The sequence below is a fragment of the Ambystoma mexicanum genome, chromosome 12 (assembly GCF_040938575.1).
Source record: "Ambystoma mexicanum isolate Mex_15411 chromosome 12, UKY_AmexF1_1, whole genome shotgun sequence".
Classification (NCBI taxonomy): domain Eukaryota; kingdom Metazoa; phylum Chordata; class Amphibia; order Caudata; family Ambystomatidae; genus Ambystoma; species Ambystoma mexicanum.
This window is the reverse complement of record NC_090936.1, coordinates 839,589,822-839,612,688: the sequence shown is the minus strand read 5'-3', so window position 1 is coordinate 839,612,688 and position 22,867 is coordinate 839,589,822.

The window sequence follows — 22,867 nt, the reverse complement described above, 5'->3', positions numbered from 1 at the left end:
TAAAGACGACCTGCCAATTTCCAACATCATCGGCCAAGAACTCGAGTCATCGAACTGTAAGGCTGTCCAAAATTGGACTCACCTTCAAAAAACCAAACTGGAAGACTTGCACTGTACAGTAAACGACCTGATCTCAAACCCACAAAGAGTCAGTGAAAAATTGAAACTACAAGACTGGATTAACACTTCTGACAAAGCGGCGGCAACCAAGTTCCTTAATCATCTTCCACCGACTTACAATAAATTGAAACTCCCCATGGCGTATTGTCTGAGATTCCCAGACAAAAAGCTTCGCTCTATATTTCTAAGAGCGCGCTTAAATCTGCTCCATACGCGGGAAATCTTAGCGATGAGAAGGTTAGCGACCGATACTATATGCAGACTGTGCAAACTTCCGGACTCTACCGAGACCGTTCGCCACCTTCTCCTAAACTGCCCCGCCTTAACTCAAGTTCGGACAGCCTTTCTATCTCCCCTATGGCTCGACTCGGTACTGATCGATGAGCAAACATGGTGGTACCGCCTGACATCTGGGGAAAAATCCCGCTGGGCGGCTGCAACGGCCAAAATAATGGAAGCTGCCTTCAACAAAATCAACGCTGCAACCTAGGCGCTCCATTGGCCATTCACTTCCAGTGGCAAGGCTCCTAGCACCTGATGTCCGCGCCACAAAGAACATTGGAGACCATTAATGCACACGACACACTCTGATTTTGTCCCCAAATCTCTAGATGCTCCCCATATTCTTAGGTCGCATCCTTGTAAAAATCTTTTCTTGGATTATATACAAGTAATAATAAAAAAAAACAAGACGGCCTGTGGAGAATTCAAAACACAAGTTTGACTGTGGTTGATCATTATAAATATCTAGGCATAGTATTTTCAAATACAATTAACCAAATCCACCACAGAGTCGAACTAGAATCTAAACTACAAGCTTTAACATCACAAGCTAAAACATTAGCATATAGGTTTGGGAAATTTTCACTCAAGCATGTTCTATCATTTTATCAAATGAAAGTAACACCTATCTTAATATATGGCATGGAGGCCTTTTGTGTTGTAAAAAAAGAGGAGTGGAATAAATTGGAAGCCACTTTTTGGAAAAAGTCCTTAATCTACCCAACTGCACCCCCCTATCCTTGATCCGACGCGAACTGGGGTCACTCTCCCTGTATTCTCAATTGTTATGGAAAATGTGTTCCTTGTTATGCAAATGTATACTGAGTACTCAATTGCACAATGTGTTGAGCATAGCAGCCAAACATCTATTATCAAAGTAAAAAGCACTATCAAAAACCTGGTGTAAAATAACATACAATGCTATGACAGAAGCATCCATTCATTTGTAATTGTTAAAGAACAACCCTGGGCGAGCAAAAATCAAACTTTTCCAATTTGATTGGATTCAGAATGTGGAGACCTGTACTCAATATAAGGACATTGATAGATCACCGTTTGGGGTAAAAAGGTATAGACAAATGGCTGAATATCTTATTAAATGTCCCTCATCACGCATTGGATGTCAGTATATGCAATTTAGGCTTAATTTGTGGCATACGCGCGATGTATTGGTGTGAAGGAGAATAATTTCGAAAAAGCTAATACATTACCGGTACTGTTTAAATGAACGCAAACCTGAAACACTGAAACATTTGTTGGTGCAATGTACTGCATTGATTGCGATTCGCAAGCAATTTTTTCAAAGGATGTTTGATTTTGCAGCATACCTAAATGCACAGGAAATTTGGCAATTGGTTTTTTCATGCCCAAGATTATCGGTAAAAGTAGCAATTGTCCACTATTTAAAAATCATATTGCCTGAACCCAGCTAAAGTAGGAAGGTTGAAGGTGAATAATGATGCTTTAAGTTTATTGTAATGTATTAGTAAGTTATGTTTGAAGCATGTCATCCATTTCTCCTTCGCTCCCTTTTGCTTCTTGTTTTTTTAAGCTATTTTTGGATCACAGACTAATTGTTACCTTAAGATTGAATTTTAAGTGTCAATTTAATTGACAGTTTTATTGTAAATGAAATGAATTGTAATGAAATTAATTTATGTCTATATATATTTGAAAAGTTGTTATGCAACTAAACAAATCATAAAACAAAAAAAAGATACACTAGATATTTGGGATCAACAAGATGGTGCCAGTGGTGTCATTGAACAAAGCTTACCACGCACTCGATGCAAAAGTCCCAGGAGACACAAAGTGAGCCTACAGGAACCCCAGCGAATTAACACTCTCTGCATTGCACTTTGTGTTAAACTCTCTTGTGAATGTTTTGAGCTCTTGAAGAGTGAGGTGCACATTCATTCGAGCAAACTAATGGAAATACCAAAGAAATTTGAATGTTATAAATCATCAATTGTGGGACTAAATACAGCAGTTAATACCGATGACTTGGGTTCCCTGGAGCAAATTAAAGTGGAGGTGAAGCAACACTCATTGCTCCTAAGTAGCATCCAAATGGCCTCAGTATGCTCCTCGACTCAATTGAATAAAATCCAAGCAAGTCTGGCTAAAAACACTATGTGAGATCTGGCAGCCAGAGATGATCCTGAGGATGGAAAACTGAGAAATGAAAAAGAGCAAAGTAAAAATAATTTTGAAGACATGCCCTCGTCCCAATCAATTCTAGAGGATTGTATATGATTGCACATCTTCCCTGTGAAATGAGAGACCTTGTACAGGAGCATGAAATCAGGAAAACATCAAAAACAAAGCTGAAAAAGAAAAGGCAGGGACTAGGGGACTTGGTAGGTCAAGATAGGGAACCTCCTGAACAAAAACCTAAAACTAAAAAAAGACAGATCATCAAGAAAAGTACCAAACAGAAATGTATACGTGCTTTAACCTTGTTGAAAACACGTGAAATCTTGCAAGGGGCAGAAACTACCTCTAAGAGAGTCAAATCACTAACAAACAAGCCTAATGTGACCCCCATTTTCATGAAGAAGAATAATAAGTACCAGCAATGACTAAATTAATTACCTTTAGAGGACACTGGTAACCCATAAAACAAAACACTGACCGCAAACCTGGGCCATTAGAGATGGCCTGCCAAACAGATCAGTGATGAATGGAGAAACATTTTCAGATGAGGACTGCCCAAGAGCATAACAAAAGCATGCAAACCACACTCAGAAGAGGTACAATTGACTAAACCAGATAATCACAGGCCTAAATTGCTTTTGTGACAAAACTGCAAAGCCGGACCACTCGTTTGCAACTCACTCCGAAAACTGCATGTCTCCAACTAGGAACATTATTAAAACATGACCACCAAAGATGAAGAACCGGAGGGAATGGGGCCCAACGTGTGGGTAGTCAAGTGGGACAAATCCTGAATCAAGAAAAGGTCTCATTTGGGTCCTCAGAAAAGAACATTAGATTTTCGATGGAAGATGTGTGCCATGACGCGAAGGACCAGATTATGAACTGTAGCACAATTCTATCCCAGCTACATGCAATCCTGGCATTGTGTATACATACTTCAAGGGACATCAGGATAGTGGGACTCATCTTGGACCATAATTTGGACATGGCAGTGATTTATATTCCATCCATACCACTCCAGAACTATTTATTATGCAATACAGATGATTTAAGATCGATGGGGCATAGACATCCATGGTTTCAATGATTACCGCCCAGCACTCATGCTCAATGACAACAGGGAAGGGTCAAGGCATAGTAGTACCATCTCTATTGTAAGAACTGATACTGATAAGTTTAAAAATACAGGGAAGAATCCACAGGTGATCTGGAAGCCAGGTCCGAAAGACTGGGATGTTAACATTGCCAGTTGGAACTCCTGTGGCTTTAAGCATCTTACGAGTCTGGCGAATGTCATTAAGAAACTTGGTGATCTTGAGTTATTATTAATACAAGAGCTGTTCCTGACTCACAGAGTGTTTATTCAGGGTTTCCTAGTATGCCAGTAAAAGGCCCTAGAAAGAATTTCAGGCAGGCCTGGGGAGGTTCTCTTTTCCCCCTTGTGTTCAGGCAGTGTGAGTAAATACCCGATGTGATCTAGATACCTTGTTAATAATTAATTGTATGCCAACTAAAAAGAGGTGAAACAGGCGGTGATAATTGAATGGTTGGAAACTATCCCTGCACACAGTCAATATGACACAAGAGTGAATCATGTTTTGCTAGCAGGCAAATTGAATGTAGCTTGTCTTTGAGGGAGGACAACTACCATACACATAAGGCAAAAGAGGGGTGTGACAAGGGAGACATTCTTGAGAGAGAAGAACTTCTTCCCACTAAAAGGTCATGTGAAGGGTGACCTAGATGCCAACACCACGTGGTATCATGGTGACCAAACCTTTAGCATTAACTTCAATTGCCTCTCTCACAAGCTGTCTCATCATTGAGGGCACTTTAGAGTGGTTGCAGTTGAACCGGCTGATCATTCAATGATATGGGGTAAGCCTTGATGTAACCCACTCCAAAAATAGATTAAAATGGAGTGAGAAAAATATAAGTAGGTTAATGTTGCTAGTTGTTGAGGCGTGGGGCCAAAGGGCCAGTCAGGACTGGGACATTATGGCTCACTCGTTGTAATTTGCAAATGTGCTGAAAGAGACTGTGGTGAGTTTCAAGAGTATAGGGTTTCCGTTTCATGTTAACACCACACATGACACCTACATCCCTGAAATACGGCAATTGAAATGAGAAATGTGCAGAAATATAAGGGTCTAAACTTAAGTCCTATTGACTATACCTTGAGTATGAGTGGAACGTTCGAAGTATATTGAAAGGTTTCTGGGTGCAGAGACATCAAAAAGTGGGGGAGTGCATGTTATCCACCATCTTGGAAAAGTCAGATACACATTTTTGGCAGATCATGCATTATCAGGAAATTAATCGAGCAATACTACAGGATTGCTTCGTGGCAGAAGAACAATGGGTAAACCACATTTCTCAGTTGTACAGCTCTTCCTTGTCACTGTCTGACTTTGAGGGTGGAGCAGAATTGTGGGATTTTGACTTTGATTGCAAATATATAGAGGCAATCCTTATTAAGCTCATCAGCTGTAGAGCTACTGGAGCGGGGGGCTCTGCAACTCAGTCTTAGAGACAGACGCCACCTTCTGGGCTGCCACCCTATAAAAGGCTCTTTAAATCAGCCTTAAACCACTGACTCATGGCATACAGCTATTATCATCCCAATGTATTAGAAGGAAAGCAAACTCAATACTCTTGATTATAGACCTATTGCCCTTATAGATTCAAAATCAAAAGTCTTTGCCTCCTTGGTGTTAGCAGATCTTTCCTCTTGGGCAGTCAACTGTGATATCATAAAACCAAAACAGCTTGGTTTAAGCAAATGGGTGGGACCTAGGACAACAGGCTTTGTGATCAATTACCTCCAGCAGAGGATATAGGAAAAGAGAGTTCCTAATTTATATGCTGTGTCTATCGATTTATCGATGACCTTCGATAAGATCAAAAGAAGCCTATTTTGGACAAAACTTGGTGAGTGGGGTATGCCCAAACATCTGCTGTCTATTGTGACCAGACTCCACTCAAATACAAGACTACAAGTAAGATTAAGCAGGGGGTGGGGGGGCAACATCTTCTTGATCCCTTACCTTTAGAGGACACTGGTAACCTGACAGCCCAAATACGAATAACATTCTAGAACCATGGCTAGTCCTTACAACACACAATTATCACCTCCAACCAAATATAATGGACTCATTCATAACTTCATAATTTCCTTTTAGGGTTTAATTGTGGTTTCAGAGTCATATGACAACTTTTGGTCTTCCCTTTCCCGCTAAGGGACATAGGACTTTCACCCTAAGGCCACTTCTGCTAGTTTATGAGCAGTCGCATTGTCTCTGGTTTGGGCTGGCTTGGGTGATTACACAGCTGCCATAGAGCTTGGAGCCATTCTCTCTGAACAGAATTGTTCAGTTCTTCACAGTGCAGATGCCCATTTGGGTCCATGGGGAAAACAAGTAGAGGCAACATAAATTAAAACAGGAACACCTTTGAAGGTACACTTAAAAGGAAACCTAAGGGGTTTGGGAAAGTGATACAATGGGGACATGACCAGTTTTATTTAGTTTTTGTATATCATCCATCTGTAATTCATTTAGTTGTAATATGTATTGATTTATTTCACACAGTTTCTCTGAAAAATCCCCTCTTCTGTATTTCAGCGAACCAAAAATAAGTAATACAAACCTTTTTCAATCCTTTCTAGGTCCTCACCCTCGTACAAAGATAAAGGTTTCATGTGACAAGGTCAACGTAGAAAGGCCTTAAGTGCTTCCGTACATTACAATCAAAATGTCAATGTTGATCAGGTTGTTCCCTTTTACATCTAATATATTTGGCTCATAATAAAAATCAGTAAACATCCCTGTGGAATAGAATATTTTATTATTTAATATCCCATGGGACATGGACGTGTTAATGGTAATTTGGCCACCTCTATTGTGGCACCTACACAAACACATACTTATTCTTGCTAAGAGAAGAGAAAATAATATCAGACATAATGTAATGAAAGGTCCATCAACAGCATAACATTGTAGGCCAGAGAGGATGCACAGGGTGACAGCTCTATGGTCAACCTAGAAAGCCTGCTTCTCTTTATTAAACACCAACTCTAATATGTGCAAATCTTTCTGAACTTCAGTAATTTTGTCAACTCTAATAATGTCTAAAATCTTTGAGGAATCATCTCAGCCCAATTCTGTTTAAGGTTAATGTGCAAACTTACCATCTGCCTTCTTTCTTCTGGTCAGAAGACATACAGCTTTGTTATGAGTTAAGTGGCAATGGGAAAAAGCAGTGGTAATGGAATTTCCACTACTTTTACTATTCTGCCCGGCTAAAAGTTACACAAACCAGCACTAATTTCATCAGAAGAATTTGCGCCAGAGGAATGAGGCAACAAAGCAGCAGTAATTATTCCAGTGACCATTCCAATGGCAGAATTAGCCCTAACAGATGGTAATTCCTTCAAAAACACAGTGTAATTAAGCATTCAGTTGATTCAATCTAATTACAGGTGCCCATAAACTGCTAACAAAAGGGGATTTGGCCTACACCTTCCTCAAACAAACATCCAAGCAACATGCAGACACATGCAGGCATGAACTATGGTATTCACCCCCTGCTACTATTAGATGAGCTCCAGCGGTATACAAGGCCCATTAGGCAGGGATACAGGCACCACACAGGTGGAGGATACATTTATTGTGCAGACTGCCAATGCCTTGTTTTCCCCCTTTCCATCTGGCCTCTGAACGATTAATAATTACACTGTATCGCCTGAACCGTGATATCATCACAAACCTGCTGACCCTTATTGATGAACACTGTCAGAGTGGGATAACCATCAGGACTGTCAACCGACCCCTGCTGAAACTGGTGCCTGTCCTAAACATATGTGCCTAGACATATTCCATAACGCTGTTAAAATACTGCATTGCATGTCCCAGCCTACCTTCGCTAAAGTGCTAGAGCAAGGATTGGATGCACTCATGAGACAAGCATACAAGCACATTTTCCTGCCTACCACCCAGGCCCAGGTGCATGCTGCAAATGCATTGGTTCTACACCATAGCCCACCTCCCCAATGGCATGGAAGCACTGAACTGCACACATGTGTAATGAGTGTCCTGCAAGGCAGTGGAGATGGTGTATCTGAACCGCAAAAAGAATCATTCTTTGAACATTCAAATGACATGAGTTGCTAATCTTACGATCAGCCACTTTTGTGTCTGTTTTCCAGTTGAATTACCACATGAATTACCACAGAGGACAGCATACCTGGAATTTGGGTAAGTAGTAAAACTGCCAATGAATCGGCACAGGGGCACAGAAGGAACAGGGTTGAGAGCAACTGTGACTGAACTGCAAGTCTCATAAGGCCTAGTCAGAAAAAAACATGAAATATGCCATGGAATATTACCCACCCCTGTCTGGGCACAGTGTGACCTGAGCAAACAACATAGTAGGGTAGTCGGGTATGCATGAAAGTAGTCCCCCAACTGCTGCATTAATCAAAGTCCCTGTCACAGCCATTCCCACCCAATACATAGGGAAAGAGGGACAAGAAAATGAGCAATCACCCTGCCCATTGTTATGCCTTTTGGGTTATGTCCAAATGGATTAACCTTATTAGCAATTATGCAGTATACGCAGCCTCTGTCATAAGGGTGGTATCTTCAAACACATATCTGCACACAAAGGTCCCCAGCACCATAGTAATATTAATCACCACTTCAGCAATCAGCTATCACATTCAACACTCACTGCCCTTTCTTCGTGTTGTAGGCTACCCACAGTTTCCATGGTTGATTATACCTGTGAGGAACCCTGGTAAAACACAGGAGGAGGCATATAATGAGGTAAACATGAGGACCAAAACAGTGAGTGCACATTTGGACTGCTGAAGAGAAGGTTCCGGTGACTCCATAAGACAGATGGGGCACTCACATACAGCCCTGTTTGAGAGGGGAAATTGCTGTTGTCAGCACAATGCTGTACAACATGTGAGTAAAACAAACCCCCTCTAAAAGATAACGAAGAAGGTGAAGGTAACAAAAAGGCACCAAGGGATGGACGTGAGTACGTGTGAGAAGGATGAATTTTCTGCCAGGACATGAATGCCAATGATTTTTAATTGCACAGATATGCATTTGTACTTTAATAATTGTTTGTTGAGCCAATGCTGCTGGCGGGATATATGTTTGGGCAAAACGCATGTTGTGTTTGATTGAAGTATGAGGTGGGGGCAACAGGTTTTATGTTGTTGGGGGTTAGGACAGAATACTAGAGTTACTCCCTTTGAAATCTGCCAGTAAACCTATCTCATCTTGATTATCCACATGCATTCCCATTTCACACACTGGCCACTTGACACCACAGATGGCAGATAATAAGTCAAAGAAAGTATTGATCCTGACATGGAATGTAAACAGTGTGTAATCAGATGAAAAGAGGAGTTGACTTACAATAAATGAATAGTTACACACCGAATATAGTTCTCCTTCGAGCAACACATTTGGCAGTAACAGTATATAGGTTCTTTAGGAAAACCAATCATAGGACCGCCATGCATGCTGGTTTTTCAAGGGGTTACAGGGGAGTTCTGATTAGTGTGCAATAACACCTTCCGCTCAATCTCATGACGGTTAATCCCTGAGGCAGATATGTCTTGATCAAAGGCAAGGTATGGGTGAAATCCAAGGTATTCTGAATGTATACATTCCCCTGCCATGTTTTAATGAACTCTTGGAAGAATTCCAGTCTCTGATACTTCAGTACCCAGCTGACTTATGGATACTTGGGGGAGATTTCAATTAAGTAATTGACCCCATTAGGGAACACACTCTTTTGCGGTGTAGGAGTCCAAGCACTCCCACTAAACTGTACACCTTTGTCTCTGCGATGGGTATGTTGGATGTGTGGAGATCACTCTACAACTATGAGCAGGTATCCCCTTTCAACCGTACCAGCATTAAGTAAATATGCTCGTCATTGTTTTAATCATGAAAGAACAACTACATTTTGACCTAAATGTCTGATTCCAGATTTGAAAATGTAGAAATTAGAATTGATGTTGTGGTAACTTATGTAAAAATTGAGGAACTGGGGTATTACGAATGCCAGATAAAACACACAACCAAATTATGTCAATGACAGCTGGTGATTGAATAACTATTAGCAGCTCTAAAAATCCTGTTTTTCAAAGTGTCAAAAATGTCAGATTTTGCATAATGAATTGTCCATTCATTAATAATTAATGCAACATGATTTAATGATGAACTGATGTAATTATGATATTTCAAACATTTGTATCATTATATATATTGTTATTCTTTATTCACCCCTGTGGACGTATCCACTAACATTAAGCAGCTCACACAAAGACACAGGCTCATTTGGGTTCCTCCAACATGGCTCCCAAATCGGCACATATAAGCATTGCACTAGTAAAATGAGCGACTTGCTCTCGCGGTTGCTTAGCGACATGCACTGCAGCACCACTTCTACGAACATCACAGCGAGCAGCAGCTCGCGTCGCATAGATGTATGAATTGTAGCATTCAGAAGTTAAGAATTGCTATCACGTCTCACCACGATCTTAGCAGATCGATTTGGCAATGGAGATAAGCTAGAATTTAATGAAATATCCTTGTAACCATAGGTTAACGGAGAGGGCTAAAGTGAAAACGAAAGCCATTACGTGTTTATCTGCAGCCTCCCAGAACCACGAGTGCTACGGCAGCACTGTAGCAAATGCTCAAGTCTTGAACACCTATAAGGTAGGAACCCTACACAGAACAATATACTGTGAATATAACATATTGGCAGGAATATGTTAATAAAAATCTCTGTGTCTTTTAAATGACCGTCATGTCCACTTTTAGGATCATTCTAAAATCGATGCAAGTATGGAAAAATTACAGAGGCATTGAGTGTACAACTCAACAACTCATCTAACGGTGAGTTGCATTTTTCCTAATCTTATGTACTGCATGAGTATATCTCAAAAATAGGTAATGTGCAGGGGGACCCAGCGCTTAAGATAGCGCATGTTCCCTCTGCACATCACTGCTTATCCTAATCAAGGTCACTGTACTTGACCCTTATGGGCAGCACACTTTTCTTGAGAAGGGGAAACCGACTCTAAGAGTAGTTTATTTGAATTGAGCCATGTTAGTAATGTTCATCATTAAAAAGATTTCAAGTTAAATAATTGAGACAAATAAATGTATGTTTTACAGATATCAAGTCAAATCAATTTTCTAAAACCTGAAGAAGGGCATAATTAGCCCGAAAGGCGTAGTTTAAATCACATTGGGAAACCTATCAAGATTATTGGATCACGTCAAAATACAGTTTGAAACATATGTGAATAATATGTGCAAAAGATTTGTATTGTGAAATCACACATGAGTAAATGTATAAATGTTATTGTTATGATGAAAGTTTTCATTTATCATTCATGGTTTTGAATTAATGATCAAATTATGAGAACTAAAATAACTTTTGATTAAAAGATTTTTATTATGAATCAAATACGTCCCAACTGAACAATTGACTTCAAAAAAGCATCCTTTAAGCCAAGCTGAATTTGAAGCAAACTTGAGTTGCCCTATGCTGTGCCCCAGTTTGTCCAACGTGGTTTGTCGTTGTACCATTTATTCTCTCAGGTATCTCCATTCACTCAGGAATGCATGCCTCCATGTCAAGGTAAGACTATTTCTTCATTCCGTAGCAGGAAGCGCATAGACTAACGTCAGCTAGATTCCTACCAAGGGGAACATCGCATTACGGTGAGGTCATAATCACATCTGTTCAATTTCAATAATGAATGGTGAGGACACGTTAAACGTGTGTTAAGACTGGATTTAATTGGCACATCGTTGCCAGGGGCATTTGGGCATGTGTAGTGCTGGTCACAAGAGAGAAGCCAACACGTGTTTCGACCGTAGGTCTTTATCAAGGCAGAGTCTACATGTGAATGCTAATACTTGAATAAGGATGCTGGATAGCCAGTGACAAGCCAGGAGGGCAGCAGACAGAAGATTCACGGTCTTGGTGATCATCGAAAGTATCAGCATTCACATATAGACTCTGCCTTGATAAAGCCCTACGGTCGAAAAACGTATTGGGCCTCATTACGAGGTAGGTGGTAAGGGATTACCGGCACCGGTAAGGATACCGGTGCCGGTAATCCCTTACCACCCTATTCCGAGGTCCCTTAGAGGGTCCCTTCCTGAAGGCCTGGTTTTACCAGGCGTTATGGAAGGGACCCGTTAAGGGACCTCAGAGCTAATAACAGTACCGCAAATTGCGGTACCGTTATTAGCTCCATCCCATTGAGCCCTATGGGAGCTCGAATGGGAATGGGGAATGGTCCTGGAATGGGGACTTACCGGGTCCTCCAAGGTTGGAATGACCCGGTAAGTCCCTGTTTCGGGAACCCAGACCCAGAATGCGGTAAGGGGGTAGCCATGGTGCTAATCGCACCATGGCTACCTCCTACCTCGTAATGAGGCCCAATTGTCTTCTCTCTTGTGACCAGCACTACACGTGCCCAGCTGCCACTGGCAACTATTTTCCGATTAAATCAAGATTTAACACACATTTAATGTGTCCTGACCATTCATTTTTGAAATTGAACAGATATGATTATACACTCAACATACGGGACCTTGTGCACTGGTCCCACTGAAACCCTGTACACTGCAACAGAAAATAACAGGATTCTCTGAAAACCTTGTGAGTGCAAGGGTCCACTTTTCCAATGAGCTCACAACATCATAATTTTTATTTTCTTGAGACAGGTCCACCCAGATGAATTTCAGGCGACTGCATGTAGCAATGGACCAAGCCCTGATTATCCACAATCTGCTATCAATCCTTTCCATTGACTTTGAAAAAGCATTTGAATCCATTAAGTGGGGATTTCCTTGGAATGTGATGACACACATGGGCTTCAGCTGCAACTTCCTGCAATGGATCAAGTTGATCTACGAGGCACCATTTGCAAAAGTCAGGTTAAATGGGATGTCTTATAGAACATTTCCTCTGGAACGACAGACCAGACAGGATTTCTCCTTTTACCCCTCCTGTTCACTTTGGTCATTGAACCTTTGAGATACAACATGGAACTGCTTTCTTGGCCCTGTGGCCAATGGGACACCAGAATAAAGTGGCACTGTAAACGGATGGCATACTACCTGTCTTGCGAATCCCAAGCACTCCTGTTCTAAAGTGACATGAATACTCAAAAAATACGGTGCACTCAGTGGATTTATGGAGAACTGGCATAAATCAATGGTGCTTCCCATGCAAGGTGGTGATCTAGCAATCCTTCCAACTGTGCCTACCATGTAGCATGAGACATGGTCAAATATTTGGGTGAAGCCCGGGCGAGTTAAGAGCGTGCTTTTGACTGCTGTTTAGCTGTGCTGCTGTCTTTACCTGCTGCTCCTGAGGGTGCCTCCTGTGCCCTGCCAAGAGCCTCCTGTGTCTCCTCAGCATAACTAGAACACATGTTCTGTAGACCGAAGCTGAAATTTCAATTTATCCTAAACGGAACTTTAAAGGAAATAAGGCACTGTTGCCTTAAGAGTTATGGTTCGCATAGCTCCGCCCACCCAGAAAGGGATACGAATAAAAACACAGCAGTGACGCCCTTGCAGCATGAAGATAGTGCGAGTTAAGGGCACACTTTTGACTGCTGTTTGGCTGTTTTCTGCTTGCTATGCGCTGAACGGCGGCCTTCATCTCCAAGCAGAGAGCAGAGACCAAGTGGAGGTATAAGTGATATTAGTGATCCGTCAGTGAAAGGATAACTGGGGTCAGAAGGCCGAAGGAAGAAAAGGAGATCTCCACACCCCTCCCACAGAGGGATATCGGGTAAGAGACTGAAAGCACCGCTTGCGACACAAAGTGGGAGACTCTCGAGGCAAGTCCTCTTTGATCCCACTTGTAATCTTGTGTTCTTACAACGTGGACAGTCCCGAAACGGAGAGAGGAGCATACGTTATTTACAATACTATCTTGTTAGTGTACTAGAGGTGTGTGGAGTCGGGCCCCCACCCCAGCTGTTTTCTTTTGTGTTCTTGAGCCCCCTGCCTGTGGGAACTTTGTCACAGCAAGGATCCTTATCTCTACATCTATTGAATCTAATCAGCTGGGGAGCAGCGGGAAACTGTTGGAGTTATATCCTTTGATCTCACTGGCCTGGCTCTACCGCATATGAAGTCAGGGGTCTAGCCTTTTTAGACCTTTATTTAAGAACTTATTGAAGACTGCGGATTAAGTATTTTGTACTCGCCCAGCGGTGCTTTGCCTAATCCTACGTTTAGTCACCTATCCAATCACACTACCCCCTTTTCTGATTGGTTACCAAGGGGGAAGAGGTAATGCCTAATATCTATGATCTGCGGAGTGGGCCTTTGGGAGATAAAACAACATGATCTGACCCTCAGAGCAATTCTACCTCAATGGATTGGCTAAATATGTCAGAAAAGCTCCTAACACACCCCTATAAAATGGGGAGGGGTAGTTTTTTGCCACCAAAGAGTACTTTTCCGGATGATTTGGAAGTCCCTACAAGCTCTGGTTTATCTCCCTGTAAGATAGACAAACTTAAGGATACACCTTACTGCACCCCACAGAATATGGCAGCTAAGACCTTATTAATGTTGAAACTGAATTATACGGTTTCGGCGGTTATTATGAAAAATACCATTGAAGAACACTTCCCCTCATCCATTGTGGCTGCAACAAATGATTGTACTTTGACATTAACAGATGAAAATTCAGACTCCTAGCGACCACTGGATGAATCACATAAGCAAAGCCATCAAAGCCGGCACTCCCATGCTGAAGCCTCAGATGTCCAAGATATCGACTTGTCTACAGAGCAAAATCCTGTACTGGAATTATGGGCCGCACCAGAAGGAGAATGTGCTATGGAACGACAAACTCCTGCCTTGGCCTCTGAACATCGGAAAAAAAGACCCTAAACACGCAGCCATGGATGGGGAAGACTTGGGACCTCCAACTATAGTAGCTTTAAATTTTGTACTGACTTCACTTGTGAAAGTATTTGAAAATATTAAGTCAGAAGTGGAACAACATTCAGGGATTTTGCTGGAGCTAACAAAGGAGATGGGCCCTCATTACAACCTTGGCGGAGGACCATGGTGCTACTAGCACCATGGTCCATGCCGCTAAGGTTACGATTCCGCCATGGTGGATGGCGGATATACTGCCCCATTCCAAGGTGAGTGGGGCGGTAATTCCCCATTCACCATTTGCCCTTCCCCATTCCCATTTTTGCCCCCATAGGGCATAATGGGAATGGGGAAGCGCTAATTACGGCACCGTAAATTACGGTGCCGTAATTAGCTCCAAAGTCCCTTTGCGGGTTGGATTTTTAACGCCTGCTAAAAGCGGGCGTTAAACACCAACCCGCAAAGGGACACTTGTAATCAGGCGTTAAGGGTTAACGGCGCCGACAGCACCGTTAAACCCTTAATGCCTGAGTTGTAATGAGGGCCATGGAGTCAGTAGACCTAAATATGGTGGCACTAAAATCAGCAATAAACGAGGAGAGAACTACATCTACGAATCTCTTGAAATCTTTCCACGAAATCCAATTAAGTAAAATGGACCTTATGTTAGCTCAAGGAGTGGATCTAAAACAGGACTTAACCTTGTTGACTAAAAAATGGGAATCAAGTCCAAGAAGCCATGACTCCCCTGTTGCACCCTCAAGCTTGTAAACAGGCCAAATGGCCAATGTGTGAGATGATATGCCTCTATCGGCATCTGTCATGGAGGAATGAATGCGCCTAGCCCAACTGGCTGATGAAGAAACCGCTCCGACTCCTAAAGGTGACATAATTGAGGAAGCTGATCCACCAAATAAGAACTAGGGCGAAGTGGGGAATTTGGACAAACTGTCAAAGAAACCAAATGGAAAGACCACAAAAAAAAGAGGGAAAGGAAGATGGAAGAGTCAAAAATGGCTGAAAAAAACAACAAGCTATCAGGAAAGAATAGGAAAAGTGAACATCGCCTGGAGAACACCAAGCAATCTTTCAGAAAATTGAAATAATTCACTATTCCGACTACAAACAAAGGGAATTTGAAAGGCCCTAGGCTAGGGTCGACTAAAAATCCTAAATCTAACTTAGTAGAGCTCGAATAAAACAAGAATCTGGACGAAGGCCTTCTGGCGATCATCAAAGTGACAGTCAGCAGTCAGATGGACTTTTGGCTCCACCCAAGAAAATTGATCCCATTTTCCTTCCCCCAAAGCAAAAATCTAAACCAGATGTGTCCCCTATGGAAATGGCTCCAATTTTTCAAAAAAAAAAATGCAAATACATTGATGGGGCAAAAAAGTCAAAATGTGGGAATAAATGTTGAGACCCCACAAAAAACTGGTTTAGCTAAAGGACAGGAAATTGTGAAAGAGAGCAGACTAACTGAAGATGGTCAGAATGATAAACCACAGATGGAGAAGGATGATCCAAAAAAACCTAAGATCTCCTTACCACAGCAATCCTCATTGAAGCCAAGGGTCTCAGCTGTCTCCTCATCTTCTAAAATTTGTGCTGATAACTTTTAAACTGAGAGAATCTTTTTGTGTAAGTCCCAAAATAACAGGTCACAGACCCCTATCAATCATCCAGTTATTTGGGAAGAGATGAAGTCTATGAACTTACTAAACATGTTGACCTCTAGTGATATAGATCGAGTATGTTTCCCGGACTATCCAAATACAAGCTCATCAGAAATTCTTATGAAATCAAGACTAGCATCTGAGTCAATGCTCAAGTCCAAAGAGGTATGGTTGAAAAGAGCATATATTATCTCCAAAACCCATCCCAGTATTCCTACAAATATTCTACCTAGGATGGAAGCATCTAGTCCGGGAGGGTCTCAGAATCTTTGTGAAATGGTACCAGAAATGATAGCTCAAGTCTTTCAGAAGATGGGTTTTCCTGAACAAAATCTCTAGCCAACCAGGAACTCTAGAGGATATAACTCTTTTTCCAGGGATAATCAGAGATGTTTCATCTTTCAGAATTTTGATCTGATTTCTTTACAAGAAACTTGGTTGATGGAGGCCCTGTGTATTGAAGGTTTCTCCGTCTTTCAACAATTTGCTGAACATAGAGGTGTTGGACGTCCTAGTGGAGGACTGCTCTTGACTTGCAGAAGAGAGGTCTTTAACGAATGCACTTTGTTCTCAAATATAGTTCAGGGACTCTTGGTGGTTAGAGTGCGGATGAAATAAAATAGGACCCTCTCCTATTGGATGATAATTACAGTTTATTGGAACCCTATAGTATCCTCTCTCAGAGTTTTTTTGAACTCTCTATCTGATATACTGGTTGAAGTTATATCTCAATTTCTTTCCGATTAATTGATACTTTTGGGTGATTTGAATACACAATGTATTACCACAAATTTAGTATCTTTTCCTCCAAAAAAGAAATCACCTAATGGGTATGTTTGGGATGAGTTTATGACGGAATGGAATCTGATTAAGCTTAATGGGAATGTGAAGGGAGCTATCCCATGTGCACCATCTTGGGAGAGAAGTAATGCCTTCTCAACCATCGATTATGTGTATGTCTCTAAGAATATCTTTGACAAATGCTTAACTCTTAAACTGACACATACTCAAGACAGCGATCATGCTATGCTGGTGTTTGTTATAAAAATTGAGGATACATCTTTGAATCCTCAGTATTCTTACCCTCTTGAAGTAAATACAGTGGGAAATCGAGTTGTAACGTTTGAAAAAGGGGGTCAAACACTCAACGACAATTTGGAAAGAGCTATTAACTACTCAACTCCTAGCCAATTGACAGAGAAATGTAAACCGTGTAACTTCACCAGCTTTCTGTGGCCTTTGAATCCCCCTAAGACAGGTAATGGTAAGCCTCTAAAAAAACATAAACACTCTTTCGATAATCAAATTTATGAAAAAAAGAGGCAACTAAGAGCACAGGTTTATGTTATCTCATAAAGATGGTGAGGAAACGTTGAAAGTTCTTTCCCTGCAAAATTCTAAGAATTTTTTTGGACAATTGTCAACTCGGTACACAGTACTATTGATACCTCTCAAACAAAAGTGATCGACAAAAAAACATGGGTGGACCACCTTTTGAAGGTCTATGCCCTGCTACTTCCCAACTCATCTATTCCCAGCAAAAGGCAAACTGGACTCTTCAGTTTGAGGCAGATGATATCGAGCACCTAATAAAGAAGTCTTCCTGCTTGAGGGCGCCGGGGCTGAATGGTTTGTCAAATTAGGTTCTAAAAAAAATCCAGCTATGTGGGCCACAATACTGAAGAGCGTATTTGACAATATCCTTCTGTCAAAAACAACTCCACATTCATGGAAAGAGGCTATTGTCATTCCGATATATAAAAAATGTGACCGTACACTGGTGAATAATTATCGTCCTATTTCTTTACTCGATGCAGATGGAAATATTTTCAGCGGACTAGTCTTGGTGGAATTGGAGAGTTGGGCAGAGTCTAAGGGTATAATCCCTAGAGAACAGACAGGTTTTTTTTGAGAGGCCTATAAACATCCTTGAATACATTGATTCTTGCCTGTCTTACCTCATCCCCACTGGCCAAAGCTGGAACTCCTCTCTTTGCTGCCTGGGTTGATCTTTCTCGGGCCTTTGATACTGTAAATAGGAATAAATTATGGTACAAACTAAAAAAAATGGGGTCTGCCTGACGGCCTGCTGAATATTCTTATCTATCTGCACCAAGATTCTGCAGTCAGAGTAAAGCTTACAAAATCTGGCTTTCTATCTACCGCTATTAAGACAGAAAGGGGGGTCCATCAAGGCTGTCTACTGGCTCCTTTTTTGTTTATTCTGTTCATGGCTGACCTGTTCCAATGGCTGTTGGAAAGGGTCTGGTGGCTCCTAAGATTGGAACAGGTAAAATCTCATGGCTGGCCTATGCCGATGATATTGGGGTGATGGATCACACCCAAGTCGGCCTACAACGTTTACTCACAGCTCTAGCCGAATATGCCTCTTTGAATGACCTATCCATCAATCCAAATATGTCAAAAAAAATGTATTTTTAAGCATCCTCATAAAATAACTAAAAACTATGTGTGGCACCTGAACAACTCTATTGTTACTACAGATAGGGAAGTGACTTAACTGGGTTGCCAGATTCCGTCTTATCCCTCTATGTGTCATCTTCTAACAATTATTGACCCTAAACAAAGAAAGCTGGGAGCACAAATGAAGAGAATATACTCCAAACATTGTAGATTTTCGCACTAATTAAATATTATGTGGGGAAGGTTCTTCCATCCATTACCTATGGTTTCGAGTGTTACCCACATGTCTTCAATGTAAACTGGGATAAGATAGAGGGCCAGGTCTTGAAAAATGTATTAAGTTTACCAAATGATATACCAACCCCATGTCTGCGATACGTGTTAGCTCTTGGCTCACTATTATCAGCAATGGAATGGAAATGGTTGAGTTTATATAGATTGATCCTATATCCTCAGAGAGCGTCTCTATATGAGGAAGTTGCTCAGCAGTTAAAAGCAAATGATAACCGCTTCCTCAATACTCTGAGTCTCCATTGTAACAACATATTAGAAGCGGCAGATTCGTCAATCAATATTCTAATCCAGAACCCATTAAAGGTAAAATAATCTGTTAAGCGAATGGACTGGATTAGAACCAGAGCTAAAATGAGAACCGCCAAACTATCAGTGTCTTGGACGCAAACTGATAAACCTATTGGCTATCTTCAGGCGTACCTGAAAAAATCATTAAATCCAAGGGTCAGATCTGATTTTCAGAAATTCAGGCTAAACCTGTTTCCCTCTCTGGAATGACATCATATAAGAGATCCAATGGCGTTTCCCTCTATTGTCTGTGACAAGTGTGAAGATGGTGTGAAACAAACTGTGGCCGATCTGTTTGTAGAATGTATGGGGACGTAGCCTCTCAGAATGAAAAGATTTAAAAGATCTGGTCATGAAAATCTCTGAATTCGAAAATATTTTGGCAAAGATTGGCGCAAGGCCATGAAACCTTTTTAACTCACGAAGTAACAAGATCTGAAACCAATTGGGTATGTGACCTAGAAGACTCTCCCTTCTTTTCACTTTCTCCCTTTTCTCTCCTGTTCTCTATAAGAACTTGAATGTATATGTATCTTTCTATTTGTCTTTTTTTTAGTTTAAAAGTGTTTCGAGATGAGGTGGAACTGATCAAAATTGCTACTCTCTTTTTTTTCTCTTTATTGGTTTTGAATTTCTTTTTTTTCTTCAGGAATTATCTCTTTTCTTTCAAAATGTTTCTACATAATGCTTGCTGTAATCATATGTTATTTCTTCTGTTGTACTCTCGTTTGATAAAAAGCTTTTTATATGTAAAATGTATGTCTGTGTAAAAAGTCAAACTTTTGACTAAAATCACAATAAAAAAAATATATATATTTGGGCATACAGGTGTGCAAGGATCAGACAAAATTAATTAAACAAAACTTACAACCAGCAACGGGTTGATTCCCCTAAGACATTAAACACTGGAAATCTCTTACGATAACACTATATGGAGGGCTGCATTATTTAAGATGTTGATGTTGCCTAGGTACAAGTACATCCCACAGAACACTCCCTCCGTGTTGACAATAATAGAATTTGATAAAGTGGATGCCGTCCTCTGGGACCTCATCAGGAGAATTCCACCCCTGTCTTGCTCTAGCATCATTGCAGCAATCTATATGGGGGCGATATGCAATTAACAAATATAAAAAAAAAATACTATTGGGTGGGCCAATTTGTACCAGCCAATGAGTAGCTGCAGCAAGATCCCCAGCTACCCCACATAAACACTGAATGTGCATGGATGAATTGGGTCACACCAGTTCAAATCCTATACGGTGGTAAGAGGGACTATACTTTACCAAATACATCACAACAAATAGTAAAAATATGGAAGAATGTCACAAAATGTTTGGGATTGGACAATAGGCTCACACTTTCATGACCATTATGAAACAAAACCCTGCTATCGGAAATCAATAAGGTAAGTACATTTAAATAAGGGAAGCATAACAATATTCTTGTTATGGGTTATATGGTATAAGATAGGGACCTTGTCTCATTTTGAGATCTTAAAAACAAATATGGTTTACTCAACACCAAACTGTTTCATTACATTTAATTTACCAAAACCTTGAATCAGCAAGTATGGTACTTCCACGACGTTCCGATTCATTTGCCTCTAGAGGTGAATGTGCTACCTGAAAAAATAACAACAAAAGCAATCCTCTACTTTATACCAGACTTTAACTGTTTTTACATCTCAGGTGTTTTCCAACCTTAAAGCTAAATGGGAAAATAATATTTTCTCCCTTAACTCAGAGTAATGGACCAAGGCATTGATTTTTCCTCGTGAGGTGCCGATATCGTCCAGGCGTTGTTTGGTCTAATTAAAATTGTACATTGAATCTACTACAAGCATACAATAATCTTTAGATTTGGTTGAGTAAGAAATCCTTAATGCTTATGCTTATGCTGTAAAAATACAGAAAATATGTGAATACCCCAAGATATGCAGATTTTGGAATTCGACTTTTCAGAGAATATCAATGGTGATTGGTTGTGATATATCAGAATACCCCCCACAAATGTTGATAGTGGTGTGGTGTGAACCATCTATTAATCATTATAAGAAACCTTTCCAGTTCACTGGTTTAAGTTTGGGGAAAAATAATATTGATATGCTATGGGGAAGTGCTGAGACAGCCAGCTATCGCAAATGGTCTTCGGACGCTGATATTTCTATGCTACTTGAAGAAAGAATCTATAACTCTCAGGGATGTCCCTGAACATTCCAGAGCATATCTGACAAAAGGAAAGATGCATGAAAGACACGTATTTGTTTTTCTGAGAAATACATTTATGGGCGAACCAACATCCCTGTCTTCTGTATGTTAAACTCAGTTTTGACACATTGGAATACATACTGTAGTGCTTCATTTTTCTATAAAATGCCAATAAATTAGATTTAAAAAAAGATTGGGTCGGGTACCATTGAGCAAGCTTTCTGTTTATTTACTATCTTAAGTAAATATATGGCATTAAAAAAAGAAACTCTCTGCCTGGTCTTTTTTGATTTTTGACCTGTCATCGACTCCATTGACAAGAGAGTCCTATGGAATATTTTAATTGATCTTAAAATTCCCCATAAAATGCTAAGCCCCAAAAGAAACTTTATGAGAATAATTATGCCACAGTAAGATTTGGCATGGGGGAGAAAGAACCAACACTGCCCCTGGTCAAAAAGGAGTATACCAGGGTCGTGTGCATGCCCTTCATTCTGTTTTTAATTTATGTTAATGAGCTAATTGTATTAATTTTAAACACAAACCAGACACACCCACTATTGACAAAAATAAAGTGGGCATTCTTATGTGTGCAGATGATACAGTTGTATTCTCAAGGACAAAGATGGGCATTTTAAAACAGCTATCCATATTGATATAGTTCTGTAAAGAAAGACGTCTTTGAAATTAACCACACTAAGACAGTTGTAATGGTATGTCATGCTTCATAGAAAATTAAAACCAACTTTTGCATTGAAGGTGAACGACTCCAGCAGGTTAGTTTGTATGACTACCTGGGGTTAAGGTTTGAACATAATGGAAAATGGGCATCCCAACTAGACAACAGTGACCTTTTCCTCAAAAGGCATTCAGGAGTTATACATTCAATTAATATACAAACTGACTGGGACCTCCTATTAACAGTATTAGCAGTATATTCAGCATAAGCACAGATCACAGCCTTATATGGCAGTGAGGTCTGGGTATATGATATTTTTTCCTCCCTGACTGCGATAGAAAAACACATTTGTAAGGAAAACCCCTAGCCTACCCATAAGTACACCTACAATCTCGCTACTGATGGAAACCAGGGTTACACCGCTCAGATCCTTGACCATGAGCAGACAACTACACTTGTGGCTTCAAATGAAAACATTTAACTCTATGTACCTTGACTTGTTAAATGATGTACTTTCATCTCCAAATGGCAAACACTTGGAAATGGTATAGTCATCTGCACAGTATCTTAGATAGAATTGGGCTGATGCAGTTAATGAGTGAAAATACGCAGGTTATGGATAAGAAAATCGGACTAATTAAACTGAAACTAGAAACTCTCTCTTTAAAACTAATGATTCATGATTCAATTAGTTTATTTACTTTTGTGAGATATGTTTATATTTGAGCCCTACCTGAATTTCATGCACCCCAGTCCTTCAAGAGCATTATACAGTAA